Source organism: Myotis yumanensis, unplaced genomic scaffold (genome assembly GCF_028538775.1).
Source record: "Myotis yumanensis isolate MYYU_CA2020_CCGP unplaced genomic scaffold, mMyoYum1.0.hap1 SCAF_2, whole genome shotgun sequence".
Classification (NCBI taxonomy): domain Eukaryota; kingdom Metazoa; phylum Chordata; class Mammalia; order Chiroptera; family Vespertilionidae; genus Myotis; species Myotis yumanensis.
Genome location: NW_027223753.1, coordinates 183764374 through 183790886, shown reverse-complemented (window position 1 = coordinate 183790886; position 26513 = coordinate 183764374). Strand labels below are relative to the sequence as shown.

The 26513-nt window shown below is 35.7% G+C and overlaps 1 protein-coding gene across 5 annotated transcripts in view; it reads left to right on the top strand.

Annotated features, from left to right (window-relative positions):
- The window catches only part of NLGN1 (neuroligin 1), an 835296-nt gene that overhangs the window by 126930 nt on the left and 681853 nt on the right, over nt 1-26513 (top strand). For 4 of the 5 annotated variants that reach the window (XM_070406785.1, XM_070406783.1, XM_070406784.1 and 1 more), the window contains exon 1: nt 12378-13100. The exons of the other annotated variant lie outside the window; for it this stretch is intronic. The gene's annotated coding sequence lies outside the window, so the exon portion shown is untranslated. Of the gene's footprint in view, nt 1-12377; nt 13101-26513 lie in introns of those variants that run through there. 5 annotated transcript variants of the gene reach the window in all.

The window sequence follows — 26513 nt, the reverse complement described above, 5'->3', positions numbered from 1 at the left end:
TATATCTTAGGCATTCCCAGTACTTGATAGACTGCCAGATACATAATATGTCTTTAAATTTTTATTGTGTTGAAAAAAGGAATGACCAAAAGAAATGTAAAGAATTAAAACTTTCCTGCATTTTGAAAACTAAAATTTCCCCCTTGTAAGTTAAATATATAGTGAATTATTCTAATGTCAAATCGCATCATGAATTGTCACTAATGTGGAAGAAAGGGTTGGAAATGATTTTCATCCTATGCCCCTGTGGGACATTAGGAAATTCATTTAACTCCTTTATTCTTATTTATTTAGAAAGGTTGATAATACCTATTTATTTTATTTACTGTAACCTTGCTTTATTGTTAAGATAACTGAATAATTGTGTGTGTATGTGTGCATGTGTGTGTGCATGTTTGTGTATGTGTATACTCTGGAAACTGTAAAGTGATATACATGTAAATTTCTATTGCTACACTAATATGGTCACCCTCTAAAAAGTAAGGTAAATTAGAGAAGACATATTCATCAATTTCAAGGCCTGTTCCCCATTTGGTGTCAGGTTTGAGTATCTGAATCATACATAGATTTTTTCTAACAATTTAAAACTGAATAATATTTTTTTAAAATTAGAAGTACCTCAATCTCAATAAGTTTGAGATATTGATGGTCAAGATGGAAAATACTGCTGTTTTCTTTTCTGTTGTTTTTTCCTAAAAATCTATTGCCCTATCTTCATTAAATAAATAGAAATAAGAGACGTACATACTCATTCAAGTAAATCAATTTTTATGTTCTACTTCAAAATTCTTCAAATTCAAATATTTACATTTTAATATAATTGAAATCAGAGCACAATATTAATTTTGAAAATGTTTTCTTTTACTAATCTTGTTCTTGAGCATTTTTCCATGTTGTTACACAACTACTAATAATGTTTATCAAGCATATTACCTTGTTTTACTTAAATATTTACCTAAGTATTAGTTAAATTTACTTACATAGAACTAATTTTGGAGGTTTTTATTATTTCTAATTCTGCTACTATAAATTACATTGCAAGGAGCATCTTTCTACGTTTTCTGTCTTTGGATTCTAAAACTGTGGGTGTCCTAGCTTAGGATCCAGAGATTCTGATTTAATTGGTTTGTGGGGACAGAGAGGCAGGCCCAAGCATTTTTAATCTACCCTCTGGAGGGATTCTAGTGGGAAACCATGGTGAAAATCACCAATTCTGGTAATAACCAGAAATGTGATTTAAAAAAGATTTATTTCATAAAAAGATTATTTTGATGTCAGTGTGAGGAATGGAGAAGGGCAATTAGATGAGGATAGGGGAGTGGAGAGTCTGGCACAGCCAGGCAGCAGCCAAGAACTGATGTGGGTCCGTGTCAGGAATTCAGGAATTTCTGTACCTCCTGCAATTCCTGGATAGAGACCCTTATTGCTGCCAGGTCCTCTGTAATCTCAGTCTCTAACAGTAGTTGACTCTTCTGCTGTCACGTCTGCTCTGATCATACTTCCCTGTACATCAGGCTACAGCTTTCAATGTGGGTTCTGTGGTTTCTAGTCAGTACTATTTCCCAGGGAAACCAACTCTTTTACTAGCAACCCAGAGTGTCTGCTGCTGAGTGTTTTTTCTCTCATCTGAGTGGTATTTAAAGAGGATTTTGCTAACTGCTTGCAAGTTGAATGTTTGGCAATACCCTCTGGATTTAGTCCCTCATTCAGTACATAGTTCAGATTTCCTAAAGGATGAAATCAGCTTACCTCAAACCAGGGACACCCTCACCCTCTATTGATCTTCAAAACAGCAGCATTGGTCCTACCTGAGACAGGGTGATAGAGGCTAACCAAATCCTGGCATTATCCCTGTCTCTTGAGAAGTCACAGAACATCCCTTTACCCAAAGGTGATCCGCTTTGTTTTGGGGGAAGATATCCCAACTGACCATTTAATTTTTATTAACTCTTGAGCACCGTGTCATTCCTTCAGTATCCATACTCTACAGCTCTCAGTTCACCACCCTTCACAGTGAACAGGAAGGACAAGAGGCTTGGATTTAAATTAGATTACAATCTCTGATTAATCTGGTAGTGGCAGCAACTTATTTGGGGTTTCAGTTGACTGATTTGTAAAAATAGGAAAAATTAAACGTACCCTTCAAATTTGAAAAATACATATAAGAACTGAGTACAAAAAGGATGCATTCAACAAATGAGAGTTGACGTTATTTTTGTTTTTATGACTATTAAATATCAAAACTCCAAGAAAGCTGAGAGAGCAAAGGATTAGGTAAAAATGTTAGTCTTTGGAATAGCCACATGGGGATATATATGCATTTGTATTTTAGGTATATTGAGTTATACATATATTAAATATATTAATATAGTTAAATAGTATATATGTAAATATACATTATGTATCTTGTATTACATATATAAAAAAGAGAGGTGGAAGAGGAAATGAGCAAAGAGAGCATGAGAAAAGGAGAGAGGCAGTTTATAGTGAGACTTTTTTTTCTTTTCCATTATTGTTACTGTTATTATTTTGTCTATTACATATTGCTTCCTGATCTACCTCTTGATATATTTGGGAAGAGAGAGGATAGAGAAAGGTTTGGCCCAGATTAGGAGTCAAAAAGATGAAAAAACATAGCCATTACCTTAAAAAAGTTCATTTAAAATACATGTAACCAAACTTAAGATTGATATTGAGTTGTATTTTAATTCATTTGTTTTAAATTTGGATTATTTTTAAAAGATGTTATCAAAATCACTCTACTTACAGCCCACAGTTCTTTCTAATTCAATTAAGTACTGTAAAAAAGAAATACATTTCAATAAAATATGGTTGATTAATTAAATAGTAATAATCATATTGTATCAGTGAATAAACCAACAATGGGATCTTGATTTCCATTTTGCAATAGAGGACACAGAAATAAATTAGATTTAAATTTTGGTTAAATTTAATTAAAATTTAATTTAAAATCTAATCTAAAAATGATTTATTATAAAACTCCTTAACAGTTTTAAAAAGCATGATTGAAAAACATAATTCCAAAAACAGTTTATGTTTTTAAATAATCTATTTAAAAGTCTATCATCTAAGGCAACCTCCTACTTAAGCTTCTCATTCATACCCACCATTAGATTAATTTGCTTAATGGACAAACCTAGTTACAAAACAAATTCCTTTAGTTATTTTAATCCTCAATAAAAGGAAAAGAGAAGAGGACATCAAAGAACATTCATTGAATGCTACAGAAGAAGGATTGTTCAACTTTCAAAGGATCTGCTCAAATACAGCATCATTCAGCCCCATACTTCATAATTCTGTCCAGGAGAAAATTATGAGTGATTTTTTATAAAAAGCCTTTGGATGAAGTCAACATAAACATTTCAAACCACATGTTCGATCTTCCACTCTAATAACTCTAATAAAAAAGATTTGATTCTGATTTGACATATACTTAATGAACACATGTGAGTGGGTATGAGTTTTAGAATTTCTGTTGTGAAGAATAGTAAACTCCAGTTTCTGGAATTCTGTTTGAAAAACAGTATTGTTGACAATTTTTATGGCACTTCTCCACGATAACTCAAAGACAGCAGGTACTAGTTCCAAGAACACATCTTCACGTATTTTTATTATCTTTTAGGTAATGGACTTGGACCTGGAATCTTAAAGCAAATTTAAATCATTTCAGGGTTTCTTACCATTTCCTCACCATCATATTCTTTTCCAGTTGAGACACCATTCTTCTCTCTGAAGAAATTGGAAGCCAGGGTTTTAATAGTTTTGCTTTTCTTTTGGTCATATTACATAGTTGGCCCCAAGCAATGCCATTTTTTCCCTATCCTTGGCTTTTTTTTTTTAATCTAAAAATACCAGGAAAAAACATTTTTTTCTATTATTGTTAGCATTTTTTCACTAACATCAGACCATTCTGTCTCATTAGGTAATCATACTGACCTTTCATGTTACTTTTTTTTTCCTCTTCTGATGCTTTTAAATGAAGTTATCAGAAAATTGGCCATACAATCATCCTGGTTTTTTTTTTGGGTGCTTTTATGGTTTTAATCTAGATTGTTACAGAAAAAAAGAATATTAGAATCATTTATACAAAACATATGAATTTTTCTTTTTAATTTGTTTCTTACACTTTCTAGCTGCATGATACAATGTGGCAATCAATGGCCATCTGTGGCTGTTGAGCTGTTGAAAAGGAATTAGTCCAAATTGAGATGTGCTCCAGACACCAGATATCCAATATACACTCTAGATTTTTGAAACATTTGTATGAAAAAAATATAAAAGGTCTTGTTATTAATTTTTGATAGCAATTATATGTCAAAATGACAATATTTTTATATATTGGACTAAATAAAATATAGTATTAAATTTAATTTCAACGGACTCTTCTTAAAGTATATGCAAGAAAATTTTAAATTGCTTATGTAGCATACATTATGTTTTCAATGGGAAGCATTGATAATTCCCAGAATACTTTTCATATTTTTAATGAAGTACATTAGCTTCCTATTGCTGTAATAATCACAAATTTAGTGGATTAAAACAATACAAATTTATAAATTTGCAGTTCTGGGAATCGGAAGTCTAAAATGGGTTAGCGAGGGCTGCATTCTTTCTGGAGCTCTAAGGCAGAACCCATTTTCTTGCCATTTCCAACTCTTAGAGGCCACCTGCAGTCCTTGGCTTACAGCCATGTCTCCCATCTTTTAAGCCAACTGGGTAGCATCTTCAAATCTCTCTCTTCATCCATCTCTGCTTCTGTTATCACATCTCTTACTCTGATTCTGACTCTTATAAGGATCCTTGCAATTATTGCCATCTCAAGATTTTTAACTTAAGCACATCAGCAAAGTCTCTGTGCTATGTAAGATAACATATTTACAAATTCCAGGGACATTTATTATTCTGCTCACTGGATTAAGGACATTTAGTGTTGTCATTTCTTAATATGTTAATTTTAATTTTTAAAATTTGGCGGTGGTCAGATACTTTAAGAACAATGACACTTTTATACCAACAACCATACATAAAAAGCATCAAGTCTGAAGTGGAATAGGGCAATACCTTCTCATGTAGTGATGGACTGAACTTGTGTGATCTTATTAAATCAGGCTTTTGCCTTCTTGTTTCTTGTTTGTTTTATTGTTTCTGTTTAACAAAAGGAAATCTTTGGAATTCATACAAGAACTATAAAACTGCAATTCTTTGAGCCTTAGTTCAAATATACTCTATTTGTTTAACAATTAGTTTGAGACCTAGTAAAAACTAACTTCAGCTCTAAGGGATTTCTTATATTTTTTATCAAACTTGTTAGTGATGAAGGTGTGACTTGTGAACTGATTTAGTGCATTGGATATAGCAAAAAATTATACTCTCTTTCCATCATATAATAGGTAAACTTTCTATTAACATAGAAGCTATATCTACTCTAATAGTCTATCAATGTTGTGACATAATAAATCTTGCTTTGAACTTTTTTGATATTATCTTCTTTGTGTAATCTACTTAAGCAACTGTGTTTAAAAACGATTTTCTTCTCTCCTAATACAATTTAGTAATAAAGGGTCACAATTTCATTTTTTAAAATAACAAAACACTATTTGTTAGCTTGTTTATCTCTAGGGAGGTTTTAGAAATTTTTAGGGTTATGATTTTTATAATGGATGGTTGGGAGGTTGAACAACTTCCTATGCATTGAGTACAGCATAGTCTTATCATTCTATAGTTTATGTATAGATAATCAGAAATAGTTTTATTTACATGATAAAAAAGCAAGCTCTAAAACCAAATACAAGTGATTTTAGGGAAATTCATCTTATTGAAACATTTGTGACATAGTTCCCAATTTGATGTAAATAATCAAAATTTAAAGAGGTGGATTTGTGTGATCAGAGATCCTGAGAGAAAAAGAAAAGACAGTCAGACACTCCACACACATTCATACACACAGGCACACACAGATACACAGACATATACACACAGATCAATTCCTTTTGGATATGTCATTGAAAGATCTCTTTTATTTAATGTTTAGTAAATTATGGAAGTAAATATGTTGGGACAGGTAGATGATGTTTATTAAATCATTAATTGAACAATAATGAAAATCCAGACTAGTGTTTATTTTTAGTTGTACAATTAGTATGGAATCTTATCTAGAGAAAAGTATCAAACCTGTGTCTGAAGTCAATAAGATGGCAACGCCATTGAGATAGTACTAAAAATTTCCTTTTCCAGACTGAACTGCAGAACATTAATTTTCATGTGCTTTTTCCATACTTGGGTGAAATTTTAGAGTATATTTTTCTAATACTAGAAACATAGACTAAAATGAATATACAATGAATTTTAATGGATGATATACAATAGGATGGCTTTCTGTTTGTATTTATTCAGTACTAAAGGAATACTTAAGATCATTTTTCATAATTTACCTCATTCTAGTCTACACTGAAATGAACTAAAATTCAATCATGGTATGATGGAGTCCAAAGTAGCTAACATATCAAGAGAATTTTCTATGAAATTACAGCCTTACAGGGTCAGTAAAATACTGTTAAATTTCACAAATATATAAAAACCTACATTTCAAAATAAGCAAAATATTTCATAAAGTAATAATGTGGTAAGCTATTAATAGCTAAAATATTTGGGGTTGAATATTTATGTATTTTAAGTAAATAATAATTATAGCAATTAAGTATAATTATAAATTATAGATGTAAAAAAAAACAAAAAAGAATTATTAGCATAATGGCACCAATATTTGAAAAAACTTTTAATAGTTCAAAATTATTTGAGTTTATTTTTTAAATCTGGATTTAGTTCTGACTTAAGCCCCTAACTTAAAAAAAATGTTTCAGTATCTCAAACCAACCTTAATGCGAAAGCCCATTTCTCTCTGACAGTTTCATCCTAAAATATCTAGTCTTAATTATTACTTCCTTGGTTTCCATTACAAGTTTTCAAAACATGACATATAAAGATGTATCTGGTAAATTTAGCATTCGGGCAGGTGTTCTCTCCCAACACATACCTGAAATATTCAGTATCAGTCAGGTGTTTTAAGTAGTCTTTTCTAATTAAGGAGGATTGTGGGAGCAGATTCTTCCCTGTAGAAAGAACCTCTTCGTAAACAGCCAGCTTTGCAGCAGTTAGGCCTTGCAACACTTCTTATTTTCATGCCTTTGGTAATTCCCAATGCCATTCATTTAGATTCAAGTCTGAGCACTTAAATGAGGTATATCAGGGGAGTTCTGAAGATAGTAGAGGAATATATTTCTCCAAGACTTGTTTTAGAAACTGTTTTATAATATTTATTAATTTTTTTCAGACATAGAACAGCAGACTTTCATAACATCCTAAAAATATTTACTGCCAGGTAACAGTTAATTGATTTGAACTGGTCATTAAAGATGTGCTTTTGTATCAATTATCCCCTCCCTAAAAAAAAATCTTGCACTAAAGACACCAATTAAATACTTTCTCATCTAGGTTTCTGTAGATCCATGCCATTTCTTTACATGATCCATTGGTATTAGTCAATCTTTCTTTTTGTTTGTTCAAAGTATAGAAAACAAAATGGGATGTGCAATCCTGCTTTCAGGTTTCACACAGCTAAGATTTTAGTGACATAATCAAATTGGAATCTCATATCTCAAATGACACTCAAGTTTGCCAATCTTGGTCTTTTATTTCTCATTATTGTTAGTCATCGCAATTTTTTTTACTTACATTCTCTATTCATTTCATTCTCTGAAAAGAGATTAGCAAGGCCATCAATAAAAGAGATTTTTTTTCATGTACCAACTAGTTTCACTCTTTGTCATTTATTTATTAATCATTCGTACTTTGAGGGACACAAAGATTAAGAAACTTACTATCCTCTCTGTAAATTAAATCACCAAAGGAATACATGAGTTTGATTCATATTTCATATTTATTATCCTACTTCTCCTTTTTTTATTCTTCTTCTTTCATTGACTACCTTAACCTTCAAACCAATTTGTACTTAAATACACTGAAAATGAACCTTCAGTTCTGTATTAGCATCTAATATCCATTCTTTGGTATGGATAATAAAGTGCCAATTCAAAGTAACTACTAACCATTTACAATCAACAAATTAACTTATTAATAGCAAAGTAAGGGTTTGTGGTGGTTGTTTTAAAGTCAGCTCTTCTATGAAATACTTTGTGCTTTGCCCCAGAGATAGTTTTCAATAAGTAGTTGTTGAAAGAATGTCAACTTCTCCAAATTTCAGAAATATTACATCTACTTCTTCCCCTTTGTCTACTATCATCAAAGGAAATTAAATTGTCCTCTGACTCTTTCTTTATCACAAAGCTGCTTTGGTCATTGCTCAGAACACTGTTCTGAATGATTAAAAATGGGTTGTTTGATGATTTGTCCAGGCATCTTGCCTGAGTTCAGCATGAGTTGGGTGATATTACCTACTAATCTATTTTATTTCTGAGGTTGGACTCTAAAACAGAATTACACTTAAATATTTGGTATGTGTTCCTATTTTTCTTGAATTACAAAAAATACTATTTAGTGAATTTGAAATGAGATTTCCAGTTTTCATATTTTATATAAACAAAGCCTTCCTATTTGCATTTTAAATATTCTGGAAGAATTATCTTTTGTGTTGTGGTTTGGCTTAGGGCTATTCTGGCTTTTGGTGGTCTCTGTTCTAACAGGGAAGTCTCTGAACATGGTCAGAACTGAACATAATCGATTGATTGCATATTTTACAAATTCAGAGGTCCTGCTGTCACTATATATGAGGTATTATATGTGATATCAAAGGATAAATACAAGATAGAGCAAATTGAGGGTTACACTTTACCTCCTATTTCAATCACATTTTTCTCATTTTGGTGGTGATTTTTGCTTGCTAGCTGAAAATTCTTATATCCATTTTAGAAATAAAAAAGCATCTACCCATTTCCACTTCAGATTTTTTAAATCTCTACATTGAAGTCACATCATGATATTCCAAAACTCCTTACTGTTTTCTTCACTTCTACATATACTATTCTAATTAGAAAATTTTCTAATAGTACAAGGGCTCACAGAAATCATCAGGCTTAAATATTTCATCTCAATGAAATAATTCAGGCATACAAACAATTTATATGTAATATTATAAACACCTGTGTACTCAAGAATCAGCCTGGAAAATAAAGCACTGAAAATGTGGCTAAAATCACTGTGATGCCTTCTCAATTTCATTAAACCCTATTCTTCCCAGACATGACTTCTACCCCGAATTTTATGTTTATTATTATTATGCATGTGCATACACTTTAGCTACATGTACAAATGCTCAAAAATAATATATATATAATTATTTTGCATTTTTAACTCGATTTATAAATGTTATCATCCTTTTTTTGCAACCTGCTTTTGTTGTTGCTGCTTCACATTACATTTTTGAGATGAATCCGGTTTCACTCAAGTAGCTTTAGTGTGTTCCTTTTTCTTTTTACCGCATTTAATGCAGTGTTGCAGTATGTGAACAGTCTATAAATTACTTACTCACTTTTTTAACCCAAGACATTTCGATTATTTCCTTTTGTTGGTTTGTTTTTCGAGTAATTCTGTGATGGGTATTTTCTATACATGAGTGGAGAAGTACACAAAGGTGGAGAGACTGGACTTTAGGGTATGCAAATCTTCAAATACCACTAAATTGTTTTCTGAAGTTGTCGCCCTATTATATACTCTCCATGGATACTCCACGACCTCATCAATATTTTGTATTATTGGACTTACCAAACTTTTTCCAAGTTCATAGTTGTGACATGATATCCCATCATTTAAACTTGCATTTCTTTAATAACTAGGGAAATTAAATACCTTTTTCGTATGTCTACTGGACATTGCAAATTTCCTTCTATCAATTGACTGTTCTTTTCAGCTCATTTTTTTCTCCCAATCATTTGTCTTTATAGATTTATAAGAAAGCTTTATGTACTAATCCTTCTTTGGTCACTCATATAACAAATATCCTCTCTCAATCTATGCATTGACTTCTTTGATGTAAATAAATTTTTCATCTTTTTAAAAAATTTATACCAACAGTATAGCAATTATTTCAAAAGATTTCAATATGTCTCCACATCAAAGATTTTGCTATAGGGATTTGCTCTAACTGATAAATATATTACTTCCCTCAGGTTCCAGCGAGAGAAAAGAGTTATGGATTACTGATTTAAAAAGGAATTACTACATTAGGTAAATTCTAAGATGATTTCCTTTTTACATTTTAACTCCACTAAAATTGGGATGCATCTTAATATTAATAGTGTCAGATTTTATGAAAGACAGTAATGCTTAAGAAAAATCACAATTGGGAATATATATATATATAATATGGGGTCCTGCTTTAATTGCTTAATTTTATTATATTAATGTTATTTAGCCCTGAACTTATACTCACTCTCCTCATTGGAATAGCCTGAAACTGGGATATTTGCTTTATGGAGACCTATCAAAGTGGAGTACCACTTTTCATCTTAATATATCAAATTTAATATTTTTTTCTTTATGGACTTCACTTTTTATGTCTTAATGTTTAATAGACCCTTCTCTTCCAATCTGCCCCAAATCATTAGTTATCTTTTTCTAAATGTTTTAAAACTTTGCTCTGCATCTTTAAGTTTTTATTCTACCTCAAATACATATTTAGGTGTGGAGAGCTAGTATTATAATATTTTTATATATCTAATTTATTGTGTGAATAATTATTTTATTTGCACTGCTCCCTAATTCTATCTATTTATCAAGTTTCTATAAATTCAGCAATATATTTCTGATCCCACTATTGTAATGAACCATTTTGTGTTTCTGAAGCAAGGCTACATTGCTTCAATTGCTGTCATTTTATATTAAGCCTTAATAGTTCATATGGAAATTCCCTATAACATGTTCTTTAAAATTGTATTGACAAGTTTTGACCCTTTGCTTTTGCAAACACATATTAGAATTAACTTCTAAGTTTCATGAAAAATTATAGTGGTATTTTTATAATATTAATTTCATTTTATAGATTAATTTACAGTGTTGAGTCTCCCATCTAGAAACAGGTATATTTGTTCATTTATTTTGGTTTATTCTTTGATTTTAATGATTTAGTATGGGCTCAAAACTGCCATCACATAGCTAGTTAATAGCAAAACTAGTAGTAAAAGGAAGGTCTTTTGACTCCTAACACAGTGGTTCTCAACCTTGGCTGCACAGTAGAATCACCTGGGAATCTTTTTAAAATCCTGATTTCTGGGCCTCATCCTCCGGAAATTCTGTTTCTTTGTTACTAATGTTGTGGCCCCACCCCATAACAAAGAAACAGAATTTCTGGAGGATGAGGCCCAGAAATCAGGATTTTAAAAAGATCCCCAGGTGATTCTAATGTGTAGCCAAGGTTGAGAACCACTGCCTTAACAGCTCCCACACTCAAAAGGCTTAATTATTTAGTCAGTTAAGGACAAGATCTTGTAATCCTTGCAGTTTCTGCACCCACCAGCATGAAAAAGGATCCAACTTGCCGAATTTACTAGGCCCTTGATGATCAGAGTGTGGTCAGAGGGCTTGTTAGAAATGCAGAATCTCATTCCTTCCCTGGTCCTACACAATCATAATCCTCATTATTAAAAGATTCATGGGATATTGGTAGGCACAGTAAGTCTGGGAAGTATTACTTACCAAAAAAAGGAGGCCTAAAATGTACTGCATTGGCTCATTTTATCTAAAACCTTCAAAATGGTAGTCGTAAGCTTGAGGTCCTTGAATTGCAAAGGATTCAAGCAAGAAACATTGAGGCCCATATAATGACCCTTAGGCCATGCTCTTCCACCGCAGGCTCACAGCACCATAATCTGCTTTGCTGAATGAACATCAAAAGTCCAAAATGAGAAGAGATTGTATAATACACACACACACACACACACACACACACACATTTCTTTAAAGGAAACAAAATGTTGAGTTTTTCTAGAAGTAGTATAGTCAGGAAAACTGAAGCTTCCTTTGATATCTAGTTGTTCAAGAAACAAATACACTTGCTTTGAAATCAGTAGCTGTCCCATTGGGGAAAATTATGTAGAAAAAAGATAGATACTGGGGAGACAAGCACAGAAAATTCAGTCTTTAAAGTAAAACAAAAAAAGATCAGATGATTTTTTTCAAGTAATCATATACTATTCATGTTAATCTTCTTTCAGCCTTCTTGTTTAACTACTATAGCAGTCAGTTATATACAAGGGGAGGGGGGAGAAAAAAAAAAAGGTGAGGCGAGGGGATTGGGAAAGCGAGATTCTTGCAATATCACATAGAGCCACTAGGGGTACCTTTGTACCATTTTTCATCCGGCACTGATTTGAAGTAGAAACCTATATTAGGGGAAAACCAGGGTCCTCGGCATTTTTGCGAGCAGTGCACCCAGAATCCAAAAAAGATTTTTTAAAAAGAAGAAAGAACGAAAGAAAGAAACCACAGTCCTTTCGGTCACCCGGACAGGGCTACGAATTCCTCTCTCTATTGGACATCAGCACCGGGGATTCATTTTTGAGGTCAATTTCCAATCGAGATAAATCTATTGGATTAGTAGGATTATCTGATTGCAGCTGAAAAGAAGTAACGTTGTTTGATCATTTGTATTTCTTGCCTGATGGTCGGATCTCCATGGAGGTGGCTTTGGGTCCCCAGGATTCTGGATCCCAGTTGCAGCTGGAGAGAAAAAAGGATCAATCGGCACGTTTTGGAAGTGTCCGTGGGTGAATAAAAAAAAAGAAAGAAAAAAGAAAAAGAAAAAAGGAGCGGGGGGGCGCAACACTGGGGTTGCGGCTGCTTAAAGAAGAAAAAAAAATAAAGGAAGCATCTTGAATTCTGAAACACTATTTCGGGGAGGGGGGTGTTTCAAGATTCCAAAACAAAAAGGGGGACTAGAAACTGGTAAATACTTTGACCGATTCAGCTTGAATTCGAAGGCGAAGTGTTGTAGAAACTGTCTCCTTGACTGGTTGGAAGGGGACCGGGGAAGATGAGGGGTCCCCCTCGGTGGATTTGTCTTACTGAGGGTAAGTCTGGGCTCTTTTATTAGGAGGGGGCTGCGGGGTTCGGGTGCCTCTGCGCGGAAGGTGCTGCGGACGCGGTGCCGGTGAAATGGGGAGGGAAGGGGGGATGCCAAACCACCTCGCGCATCTCCGGGCGGATTGTTAGGGAGCTGCCTGGATCGAGCTTAAAAACCCTATTTTGTGGGGAAGCCAAGCAACCCTCCAAGCTCTCAACTTTTCATTGAAAATCTTTCCGCTGGGGATCCCTTCCGGATGCAGAGCTTTCTCCCAGTGAGACTTTAAGGAGAAGCGGCAGGGATGCCTTGGACACCCGCATGTGGCGGGGGAAAGCCCCGGTGGCAATCGCGGCTGCCTCGGCCGCGGTGTCCGCGGCTGTCTTGGCTTCTCAGGGAATTTTGCAGAGGGAATTGGCCGTTTTCGCATTGTCTCTTTCTCCCTTCCCCTTTCCTCCCTCCTTCCTCCGCCCCCCCCCCCCCCCCCCCAGCCTATCACTAAAGGGTTACAGGGTCACTGCATGGGATAGAGACAGAAGGGAGTGACTGGCCACACATGTTGTCTTGTCATTCACTCACACGACTTTGCATATTACAGTCCGAGGTAACTTTCTGGAGTCGGACGAGCCCAGGAAGGCGCTGCAGCCTCTCTGCCCAGGGCCCAGGCTGGCGAGTGCGCCAGGAGGCAGCTGCATTTCTGATGCATCCCTGCCCTGCCTGCCTCCCCACTTACTGGGTTTTCTTTCTGACTGAGCGCAGCGCGCGCGTTCCCATTTTCTTGCAGCAGGATTCAGGGCAATTATTTTTAAAGAATATTCTGTACCTCGAGAAAAACTCATTTTTTAATTGCAGAAGGAAAATGCATTTTAGCAGATAAAATTAAAATTAATCACTCAAAGGAGTGACTATTAATTGAGTCAGGAAACTAAAAGTTGCTTTGGAATCAAGGAAAGCATATTATTCTAAACCAGTTTTGCAATCCACATAGGTTTGGAACAATAACATTAAAAAAAATGATTCATTTGAAATATGTACCTGGCTATCTAGATATGCTAATAGGTTAATGGATAGGTTAATAGGTTAATGAACACCCCCATCCCTCTGACAGGTCAGCATTATAATTTTAGTTGGCTTTTTAAATGTAAGGGTAATTCTTTAAATTTTAAACCTTCAGACATTCACATGCATTAGAATAAAATGGAGATAGATACTCAAACTATCAAATAATGTGTTGTGTACATTTTAATGTTTTGAAGAAAAGCATCAAATATTTTTTCAGGGGTTTCTGTTTACAGATTATGAAATTTATGTAGATACAGTTATGGTTTTAGCATGGAAGCCTCTTCATTATTTGTGAACTCATTAGAAGGCAACTCCTCAATGTCATCTGAAGCACTCATCCTGCCAGTACTTACCTTAGGCATTCCAGGTGCACCCGGCATTCTGGCATTAAAAGGGGAGCCTCACCAAACTTTCTTCCTGGATGTGTGTGTGTGTGTGTGTGTTTGTGTGTGTGTTTGTTAAATCTAAATCTTGAGACAAGAACATGTTATTTCTTTTTCTTTTCTTTTTAGGATGAAATAGCAAAATGTATAACTTGTCTCCCAAGAATTCTACAGGGGAAGTTAGTTTTTATTTCTGCAGACTTTGTGTAAGCTTGTCTCAAAACGATAGAAATAGCAAGAAATAGTTTCTACAAGCCCAATGGTTAGTTTTAAGGAGGTATCTGAGTGCTAGGTTTGCCTTTTATTTTGCACAGCTGAGTCACATGGTTTCTTGTGCAGTGTGAACTAGAAGAATGGATGTTCTGTGTATTGGTACATTTCTAGCTGCTGATTCTAGCTACACAGTCCATTAACATGTAACACCTCTTAGAAAAATTAAATCAACAGAAGAAGGCAGCTAGTAAATAACATAATAAATTATAATATTAAGTAAATAGTGAAGGTGAATAAGAGGTAGTCTGGGATTTCTCTTTTTAGGCCAAAAGATAAGGTAATGTTGATATGAAAGTAGATGAAGAATATGGAACATGAAAAAGGAGGTCCTTTTCAAAGTTAATTTGCATATTTTGCAATCCTTGAGCCAGTGGTCATGGCATGCCCCATAGTGCTAAAGAAGAAAATTCAGCTTAATGTGTCTTTTCTTGTTTGAACAATATTTTTCTCTCTCAAGAATAGTCAGTACTTCCTACTCCCTCATTCTATTCTCTTTTGGCAGAGAGAATGAAAAGGGAGAAACTTTGGCCTACCCTTTGGTTTCTACAAACAGTTTCTATGCAAAACTTTGGTGAACTTTGTAGGTGGTCAATTCACTTTGGAAGGTCAATAACAATGGAAATAAACAAAACCACACACCATAAAAGTTTTTAAAACTGCAGCCAGTAAGTGAAGAGCAAGGTACCCCATTTCATACATGTTCGCCATGAATAGAGTAGAGAACATTTGCATTGAAAATCTTGCAATTTTCAGTGTGGAGAACTACTGAAAAACCTGAAGAGTTCACCTAGAAAATTACGTTCTGCTCTACTACATCCAAATGCCTATTTTTGTTCAGATTATTAAAAAGAACATGGTGGCTTTTAGCTGATCCAACTTTGCTACAAATAACACAGAATGTGGTAGTTTGAAGTAAAGGAATGGAAGCTCTCAATGAGCCCTAAGAATTGCAAGCACAGTTTCTAACGTATGTGACAAGAAATAGCATTGGGTTCCCCAAAACTTGAAAAATGAGTGTTTCATTTACTGGAGCTTCACTTGACAGCTGCACCTATCCCTCGAAAGCCTCCCATGTGTTCCAAGTGGCCTAACATTCAGAGGGAGATAACACATTTGCTGTAGCTTCCTTTGATTTTGAGATGATTAGATACAGTTAAATGTTATTCTACATTAACTAATTTTTAAAAATTAAATTACTGCACAATCGACTGAAAGCACAATGAAAAGGGCAATCCTTTTCTAATGATTGGTAGATGTTTAACAAATGGCATCCCCAATGCAAATCTCTCATCTCTTTTGCTTTATTGAAAATGCAAAAAAAGCCCAACTTTCAGTTCATTTAAAACTTTAATTTTGAGTATCTTAAATTTGCAAAAACCATAAGAGCTAAAAACAACAACAAACAAAATAGTGAGCACTCATGATGAATCTAGAGTGTCACTTTTAATACATTTGCAAAGATCCTTTGAAATACTTTGAGGGAACTAACCGCTTAATCTTATGGGATAGCAACGTTCTCCACTATTTCTAAGAAGAATGACTCTTTAACAGTAACAGGTTTGATTACTTTCGCTTTGTTATTAATGAAATCACATTGCCAATGTCAAATATTGCTACGATGCTGCGAATTATCCCTGCCTTTAAGATTCCCCTTGCCCCCTGCCCAAAAAACTGTACCTATTTGGTAGCAAACCTATGTGAAAGGGAGAGTGCCAACTCTAAGCTTAACTGAAGTCAGAGAAAACGAGTAAATCACTCCAGACATTTGAAATGATTAAACATTTGGGGGGATTTTATATGAATTCTTTTTATGACAGTCAATATAATCTCTTCTGTGCCGATTTCCGTTGCATGTAAGTGAAATCCTAGTCAATGGCAGAACGCTTTACTGCTGCCATTACTGCAGACTATAGATCAGAGATGTGTCAGCATGTTAGCTATTGCAGTAATGCCTCTTTTGTGTGAAACCTTATGGGCCTTGCAGGCACTCTCTCATTCTGACACTCATAAAACGTTCAAGCCCCCATATTTATTATTTAATTTTCTTCCTATAGATAGCAACAGAGCACTTCAGTATACGAATGTGTAGCCAAAAATTGGCAGGCGAGCGTGAATGGGACTAACGAGCTTCAATAATACACATATTAGGAACTACTAAAGGAAGTTTAATTAAGAAAAACAAGTTGAGCATGAAATTCATTTTGGAACAAATAGAATCTAAGTTACCGCTACAGATGTAAAGTCAAAAACCACAGTGATGCATCGCAGGAAAGAAAGTTCCAGGCTGAGACTCAGATCTACCCAACACAGTTGACATCTTAGGACCCGACTTTAACTTGAGGAGCTTGGGTTTGACTTATGAAATAGAAGGATATATATTTTTTTATAGTGTTTTCACTTTTATCTGCTTCTGTAGCAATTTTTGTTTAGTATTTTAACTATATATCTAGTCACACTGTTTGTACATAAACTTGTTCCCTTGAGACAGGCCAGGCAGTAACCTCTTCTTTTTCTATCGTCTGCCTCTCTAATACCACCTGTGTCTGCAGTTAGAGCTGCCTGCTGAAGCCCATGTCATCGCTTTGGGTGTGCTGTAAGTGCTGTTTCAGTAAGAAACGGGTTTATTGCCGAAACCGGTTTGGCTCAGTGGATAGAGCGTCGGCCTGCGGACCGAGGGGTCCCGGGTTCGATTCCGGTCGGGGGCATGTACCTGGGTTGCGGGCACATCCCCAGTGGAGGATGTGCAGGAGGCAGCTGATCGATGTTTCTCTCTCGTCGATGTTTCTAACTCTCTATCTCTCTCCCTTCCTCTCTGTAAAAAATCAATAAAATATATTTAAAAAAAAAAAAAAGAAACGGGTTTATCTATCTTTTACCTGTATCTATAATTCTGTTTAATTTTTGGCATAATCTAGAAAATAAGTCTGTTTATTTATTCATTTGCTTGCTTACTTATTTATTTGGTAGTGGCAATATGTTGGAGGAGGGGAAGAAGTTATGGAGGAGATAAAATATCAAGAAAATATTTTCCTAGAATGTGTTTTTTTGTACATTTTGTCTGTATCTAAATAACATAGTAAATTCTGAAAAGAGTGAAAAAGTCAGGGAATAATATGGAGGTCTTTATATGTTTCTCGAGCTCCGCCTTTTTGGAAACATCCAACTGATGTACAATTTATTCCTGATGCAGATGTTTGGCATCACTTATGTGTAACAGTAGTTTTTACTCCCTTGACACACCCAGTGAATGTTGAGTCTTCAGAAAAAAAAGGTTAATTTTAATATTTCAGAATGAATTGAAAATTCTGTTGCCTTAAAAAGTTTTGATGAATACCTTTTATTGTCATATGGGATACTTTCTATGCTTAGAAATTCAACAAGGTCATGTATGAAATCCATGGACATTGATTTGATAAAAGTTAACTTGGGATTGTAACTAGTATAATTTCCCCCATAGGACAATCACTTCTCTTATGACAGAACCGACAGTGATTAGTACATATGACATTGACCAACAATTGTCACAAAATTTGTACCTGAAAGTGATCCTTGAGTCATTTAATAGTTAACCATAACACTAGAAGGAATAAAGATTCACTTCAGTAACCATTATGTTTCAAGTAACTGCGTCTGTCATTTTTAATTTACATCTATATTACTTAGCTGTCCAAAACTTTACATACAAGTGACAATGTTATCTCTCCTTTTTCTTGGGTAAAAAAAAGTCACCAGTTTCATTACCTCTTTAACTATGCCAAGTGTTCTAATGTATATGCTGCTATGAGACTGATACTGAAAGTGCCTATTATTTAAAGCTGTGGTCTTTAGTAATCACATCTGAGTATTAAATGAATATACAAAAGTAAAATATTTTATGTAACGAGACAATATTGTAGTGGCAGTGATGGCAAGGATTTCTGTCTCGTTTCTCAAAGCTATGTGTTTCTCACCAGCACCTAGAACAGTGCCTGGCACATTACTGGTGACCAACAAATACTTGTTAAATGAATAAAGAGACCTGGCTTTAGCTTTGCTTGTTACCTTTTTGCTTAAAAATTGGTTTCTTCATTTCTGCTTTTCATTTTTTTCTTAAATACATGATTTCTTATTTGAATAGATAGACATTTTGAAGTTTTGTGCAAAATCCCCAAAGCAGAAAGGAATATATTTAAAACATTGAATTTTAATCAGACAAATAATAATTGAAAAATTTTAGTGAGTTTTGTACAAAGTTTATTTACCTTATTTAGGTAGATTATTTTATCAAGACTTATAAGTATGATATAATTATTTCTGGTTATAATTTACCAAAATGTACATTAGAATTATTTTCTGCCATGAAAAAAAAATGTGATAGCTCAAGGAATTTAGAAACACTAGAAATTATTTCAAACACTTAGAACTTGGACAGTAAGATCTAAAATGTAATGAAAGTTGGTGTTTTGGTCATTATTTAAAACTTAGACATTGTTTTGAAACACTTTTTGATTCTAAACTCTATTAGTCAATTTTCTTTAAATGGTGAATTCATCTAGCAATTAATATTCCACGTGTATATGAAATCCTTGTGAATATCTATTCATTGGTCTGTTACACAAATGACCCATGAATAGAACATTGTTTTGAATCTTACTAGTATTAGCACTGGTAGGACTGTAATATGAAAGGCAATAAGAATGTAGATATCTGAAGAAGACTACCAGTGTAATATTCTTTCACCTTTGGGGCACTGGTTGAGCTCTAAGCCATGTCAGGAATGACAGGAAGCCATTATTGTTGTTTGGTGCCTTATATGAAAGGAGTTGGTGGTTTTAGTCCAATTCCTAGTAGACACTTACTTCTTAAACAAGTCACTATAGTATTTGCCAATTCCAGCAGAAGCCTGGGAGTGAATGAACACAAAAGTTTAACTACCGTGTCTCTGCTAATCATCCTCTAAGGGGTCAAGATTGACACAGCCTGGCATAGGGCCATACTGAGAAACTTAGCACTGCTTCTGCCAAAGTTGTAGCTATTCTCTGGCAACAAGGGATTTTTTTTAAAAGAGGACTTTAATTAAGCAGGGCACCAGGAAGAGCAATTCTCCACTATTCCCAGGCACAGCAACTCACTAGAAACAAAAATAAGCTTAAATAGTAAATTGAGAATATAGAACTGCTGTTAGGTTGTGCTATCTTCTCTATAAAGACACTTGCAGACATAATTAAGTTGCTTCTGGAAGCAATGACTTGTGACCCAAAGGTTGCCCCTTTCAGACCAAAGCATCAATTTAACATCAAGGAAAGTAATCAACTCTACCTGGATGTCTCTCCTAAGCTCTTGAGTGATTCTTCATTTTCTTCTGGGGGATCAAAAGGCTGCCAATTGGTTTTCAAGATTCTTCCTGCAGTAGTTTACACATACATTAAAATTGTTGCCCAGGCTTTTTAAAAAATAAAATAAAAATTTAACATTCTGTCTTCTTGATTCCTGCCCCTCACCCAATTTCACCGTCTTAATCCTTGGCAGTCAAGACTTCTAAGTAGAGTCTAGATTTAATAATTCATATTTGGAGATTCTATCTGAGAGTAGGTTCACAGTAAATGAAAAGTAAAACTTACTGTATATAGTTAAATGACTTATTTCAGCTGCTCCCTGAAAACAACACAAATAAGACACTCTAATATTTAGCCTGTTACAGAATTTACTAGGTGACTGAAAAATACACAGGAGTATCTGGAGATACAAGAAAAACCCATTTATTTCCAGATGTACTAGTACCATGACTCAGGGGAGCCTGTTTCCAAATCCTGAGCAAACCAATATGGAGAAAGCTTTCTCTTTATACCCTTTGGTTTTTTTGTCTCCCAAATATGGATCAGACTTCCGGACCTTTCGCGGGCTTTGCAAAAAGCCCTGTGTGTTGGGATGGGGCCCATGAGACCACACCTAAAGGCCTGGCCTAGTGCCAGCGCTGATAACCCCCTCCAGGGGTTGTATATTGTTCATGGTTTATGGCCTCTGTAAAATGTGAGTATTTAGGTAAATAGGTCTTGCAAGACCAGATAATTAAGAGGAAGGGGCAAGTGACTAGACTATAGGCTAACAGGAATGTTTATTAGGGATACTGATTAACTAGGTACAGAGTCAGGCTGCTGGTCTCCCCGCCAAAAAAAAAAAAAAAAAAAGGCTTATTTCCTCATCAAGCCATTAGTTGTAATGATGGTAATAGTAGAAATTCAGTTGTGGAATGTAAAAGGAAATGCTATCACTTTGATATGTTTTTTCCTTGCATTGTCAAAAGAGCTGTCATGGTATCTTAGAATCTTACTTTTTTGCCCAACAGCAATGTAATTAGCTGCCAGTCTATACGGTCACCCACTCATACCCCTGTGTGATGAGTTTTCAGTGTACTTTAATTTGTTCCCCTGTTTCATCCCCTCTTGCTCCAACTCTAATTAAGATAATGCCATCGTCACAGAGGTCAGTCATCACAAGTATATTTTTAAAAATCTGAGGGGAGGGTTACTTGATGAAAAGTAATAATGAATAAGTAAAATGTTTCCACTTATTTGTATCAAGAAATATTTTCTGATAACCTACAATGTAATGATTTGTTCTGGGGAAGGTTACTAAAAATCAACAGTTCAAAAGTGAGCCTCTTTTTTTGAAGAGTGAGGCTAATTTGATCATGTTATTTTTATGATTATAATTCTTCTCAGATTTGGGATGTGATCTGACATTTTTCCTAAAATGGCAAAGAAATTATTGAGTTGTATTCTCCCCTCCAGCCTGTTGCCCCACTCTTCTTAGTGCTGGTCTCTTTGTTGTTGGAAAGCCTCTGGTTTCACAGCATTTGGGTCTTCCCTTGCCTCTGTCTGGCATACTCCGTCCTCTGGTCCTGAACTGCCAACTCCTATTCATCTTTCAGAACCCAGTTTATAGATCACTTCTTCAAGATCACATTCTCACTACAGGTCCATTAAATCTTCCCTCAGAGCACCCTGCATTATCCTTTTTGGCAAAGCATTTATGACTAGATAGTTATTTGTGTAATTGACTTACATAAATTGTGTCTTCCCCATTGAACTGCAGTCTCCATGCAAATTAGCACTATCCTTTGTTATTCCTAAGTTGCTTCACACTACATAGTGTAAGGATGAAGAAGGAAGCTGATTGTATAAGTTGCTGTGATTAAAAACTGATATGAGTACAGTTACAAGTATGGTAACACATGCTTTGGGGGCTGGGAGAATCTGAAAAGGATGTACTGATCTTTGAAACAGGCCTTGATGCATACTAGCTGGAGTCCCTCTAGGCAAAACTGAGCCTGGGAAGAGTGTTTTCCAGGAAGGAAGATCTTGGTAAACAAGTTGGGCCCAATTCACTGACCACTGCTCCCGGTGCTAGGTGCTGCCTCCCATTAGTATTGTTTTTGTTTGTTTGTTTGTTTGTTTGTTTGTTTTTCCCCACAAAGATAGATTGCCACCATCTAGAACCTCTGCATATACTCAGGATTTTTTCCCTGGATATTCTTTAAAATATTTAGTTGGTAATTTTTTTTCTCCTATTACTGTCAAATTTTAGTGTGCCATTTCTCCTTAACATTCTATTTTCTCTTATTTTCTCACATGTTTGGAGAGGTTCATTTAGAGTAGAAGTAACCCAAGGAGAAAGAGAACAAGTAGAATTGCTTATATTTTTTTGCAAAGGAAGAGGGAATGGGATGTAACTGGAAAACTATTGAGGCTTGACTACCTTTTATCCTAGAAGGAGGCTATGGACAAAATGGAGAAGGAGGCAGGGTTATCTGTAGAGTCTATGGATTCTTCTGCCTTTATCTCTTTCTATTTGTTGGAATTCAATACATTCACAAAACTGTGTTCTTGTTTTATTGAAAAGTGTTTCAGTGGCTTTGTATTTCAGATCTTCAATGTAATGATCAATTACACTGAGATAATGATCTCTACTTTTTGGTATTTAGAAACATTAAATGAGATTATGAAGTTAGCTCACTGGACCTACTTCATGCTTAGTTGGGGCTAGCCATTAATCAAGTAATCAGTTAATAATGGTCATGGCAGGATATATTTGTTACTACATTAGTTTTCAATAGCTACATATTGATATGGCCACAACATGGGACATGGTACCCCGTGAACTTCTATGTAATCAAGGTCTGTAACTTGGATATTCCCATCTCAGAGTAGACCCTTTGTAATCCTTGGTTCTAAGGATGTGGGTTTATTTCTGGGCTCCCTATTCTGTTGCATTGAGCTATATGTATGTTTTTATGCCAGTGTCATGATGTTTTGATTACTGTGGCCTTGTAATATAGTTTGATATTAGATAGAAAATTCTCCAACTTTATTCTCTTTTCTCAAGATTGCTGTGGCAATTTGGAGCCTTTTGCTGTTCCATATACATTTTTAGAATATTCACTCTAGTTCTGTGAATCACACCATTGGTATCTTGGTAAGAATTGCATTAAATCTATAGTTTGCTTTGGGGATTATTAGCATTTTAATTATGTTAATTCTTCCTATCCATGAATATGGTATATGCTTCTACTTATTTGTATCTTCTTCAATTTCTTTGTTCAGTGTCTTATAAATTTCCTACTACAGGTCTTTTACATCCTTGGTTAAATTTATTACCAGATACTTTTTAACTATATTTTATTGATTTTTTTACAGAGAGGAAGGGAGAGGGATAGAGAGTTAGAAACATCGATGAGAGAGAAACATGGATCAGCTGCCTCCAGCACACTCCCTACTGGGGATGTGCCTGCAACCAAGGTACATGCCCTTGACCGGACTTGAACCTGGGACCCTTGAGTCCACAGGCTGACGCTCCATCCACTGAGCCAAACCGGTTAGGACCCAGATACTTTTTTAAAACAATTGTAAATGGGGTTGTTTTCTTAGTTTCCCTTTCTGATAGTTCATCATTACTGTATAAAAAGCAACTGACTTCTGAATACTTATTTTGTATCCTACTACTTTAATTGAATTCATTTATCAGTTCTAGTAGTTTTTGGTGGCATCTATTGGTTCTATCTATATAGTAACATGTTATTTACAAATAATGACATTTTACTTCTTCCTTTCCAATTTGGATGCCTTTTATTTATTTTTTTTCCTTGGCTTGTTGCTGTAGCTAGGACTTCCAGTACTATATTGAATAAGAGTGATGAAAGCAGACTTCCTTGCCTTGTTCCTGATCTTAATGAAAATGCTTTTAGTTTTTGCCCATTGAGTATGATGTTGGCTGTGTGTTTGTCATATATGGCCTTTATTCCATTGTGGTATGTTCCCTCTATTCCCACTTTGCTGAGAGGTTTTTTTTTTTAAATAAATGGGTGCTCCATTTTATCAAATGCCTTTTCTACAACTATTTATATGATCATGTGATTTTTATCCTTCATTTTTTGTTATTTGGTGTATCACATTTATTGATTTGTGGTTATTTTACTACCCTTGCCTCCCTTAAATAAATCCCACTTGATCATGGCATATGATCTTTCTAATGTATTACTGATAATTTTAGCATGTATTGTTGAGAACTTTAGCATCTATGTTTATCATGGATATAAGCCTATAATTTCTTTATTGCTTTGTGGTGTCTTTATCTGGTTTTGTAATTAGGCTAATGCTGGCCATGTAGAATGAGCTTGAATTTCCTCCTCTTGAATTTTTTGAATGGTTTCAGAAGGACAGATATTATTTCTTCTTTGAATGTTTGGTAAAATCACCTCTGAACCCATCTGGTCTAGAACTTTCGTTTGTTGTGAGTTTGTTGTCTGGTGTTCGCCAGATCTATACAGGTTCAAACTTGGTGCCAGTGACCTCAGTCACTCAAACCCATGTCCCAGTGCATACAAAGGTTAGCTGCCACCCTCTGGGTGCTCGCACACCTTTGTGGTTGGGCAGGGTCTCAGGCAATCAGCAGGGTGAGGCCAGCAGAGTTTATTGTGCCCAAGCAGAGCAATATTTGACTGTGTGAAGGGAAGGCTCTGCACCTGTTTGGCATGTGAGGGAAAATGTTCCCTGTCCTAGAGCCACACAACTCAGTCTGTCCAGGTTTTGCCTGATCATGATCGCAGTAAGATGAGGCCACCAGGAGTTGGGTGGATAGGCTAGCATACCTCCCTTGAGGGGGAGGTGCAGGTCAGTCTTGAAGGAAGGTTGAGAGAGTTGCCCTTGCTGCAGAGCCACACAATACAGTCTGGCCCATATTCTGGCCAGACCTCAGCAAGGCAGAGCCACCAAAAATTGGGAGGGTGGGGCCACCAGGAGTGTGGAGAATGGGGCTAGGGAGTCCCTAGTGAGGGGAGACACCAGTCAAGTTCACGAGAAAGTGGGGGGATTGGTCCCCATCCCAAAGTCATACAACTCAGTCACAGATACTCCCTGAGTCTTCCCAGATCTTTACACCCTGGGCCAGGCAGCTGACTCCTCAGCAGAGCACAAGCTCCATAGGATGGGGTGACAGGGTATCCAGAGGGTGGGGTGATTGCTTTTCCCCAGCCTGATGCTGTTTTAGGGGAGTGCACCACACATGAAAGCTGGTATCTGTAGTGTGGGAGAGGAACTCAGCTCAGGGATCCGGAGCTGTTCCTTCTGCTCTCTCCAGAGCCACAAACCCCCGTCTCTCCTCATGCTTTTCAATATTTTTGTGTGAAGTTATTACATATGATTAAATAGACCTTGTTTTGAGTCTTGCAATGTAGCTGAAGAAGAGCTTGTACTAAAAGTAGAAGTTTCATTTTTCCTTGTTTCTTTTTCTTATGATTGTATTACTAGTGTTTCCCTTACTCCACATTTATCTTGTGGGAAAAACAATCCAGTAGTCTGTTCTGTGAAGGTTACTTCAATTAAAACATGATGAAAATGTAGAAATCCACCTATCCAGCGATGTAAACTCCAATCCATCACTAAACATTGAAGAAGAACCATAACAACGATAAAATGCCACTGCTGGCAAGCCTACCGCTTTACAGAGCTTCACACCTTCCCAAGAATATCCCTAGTGCCGTATGCATCACACAACAAACCATGTGGAGGCACTGGCATTGCACCACATATTCATATTAGCAAAGCGTAACTTCTTTCTCTTTTTGCTTCATGTAAAATATTATGCTACAGAGAAGTTCAACAATTTCCTTCCCTTTTCTCATCTATCTGGTCATCTCCGGGTGGCATGTGAGCACACTTCTTTGGAGATCCCTGCTCCACAGTATTGCCAGTTTAACTTTTTCTGTGAATTGATTTAATAATACTCTTCCCCTGCTAGGAATATGTAAGGGCTTTTCATCATCCAGTGAATAAAATCCAAATTATTTAGCCTTTTCATGAAGTGCTTGCTTGATTTGGCTGTAACCTGACTTTTCCTGTCTCGTTCAATGCTGATCCTCATTTATTCTGTATTCTGGCCAAACTAAACTAAACCCTCCTCAAATGTGGCTGCCCCTGTCCTTTCTGTCATAGGTCAGATGTCCCAGGGGAAATATGAAGGCCCTGAGATGGAAGTTTGCCAGCAGGAAGCTTGTTGTGGCATGCCCTGGGACTAAATATCTGGCAAGGAGGGAGAGACTCACAGGCAACTCCTCCCTCCACTCCTTTCCACAGGGAGCCTCGGGGCAGGGATGGCCCTTTGAAATTGATATGCATTGAGGCAAGAAGGACAGGTCTTTCTACACTGGTGTGGTCCAGTCCTTGGCATGT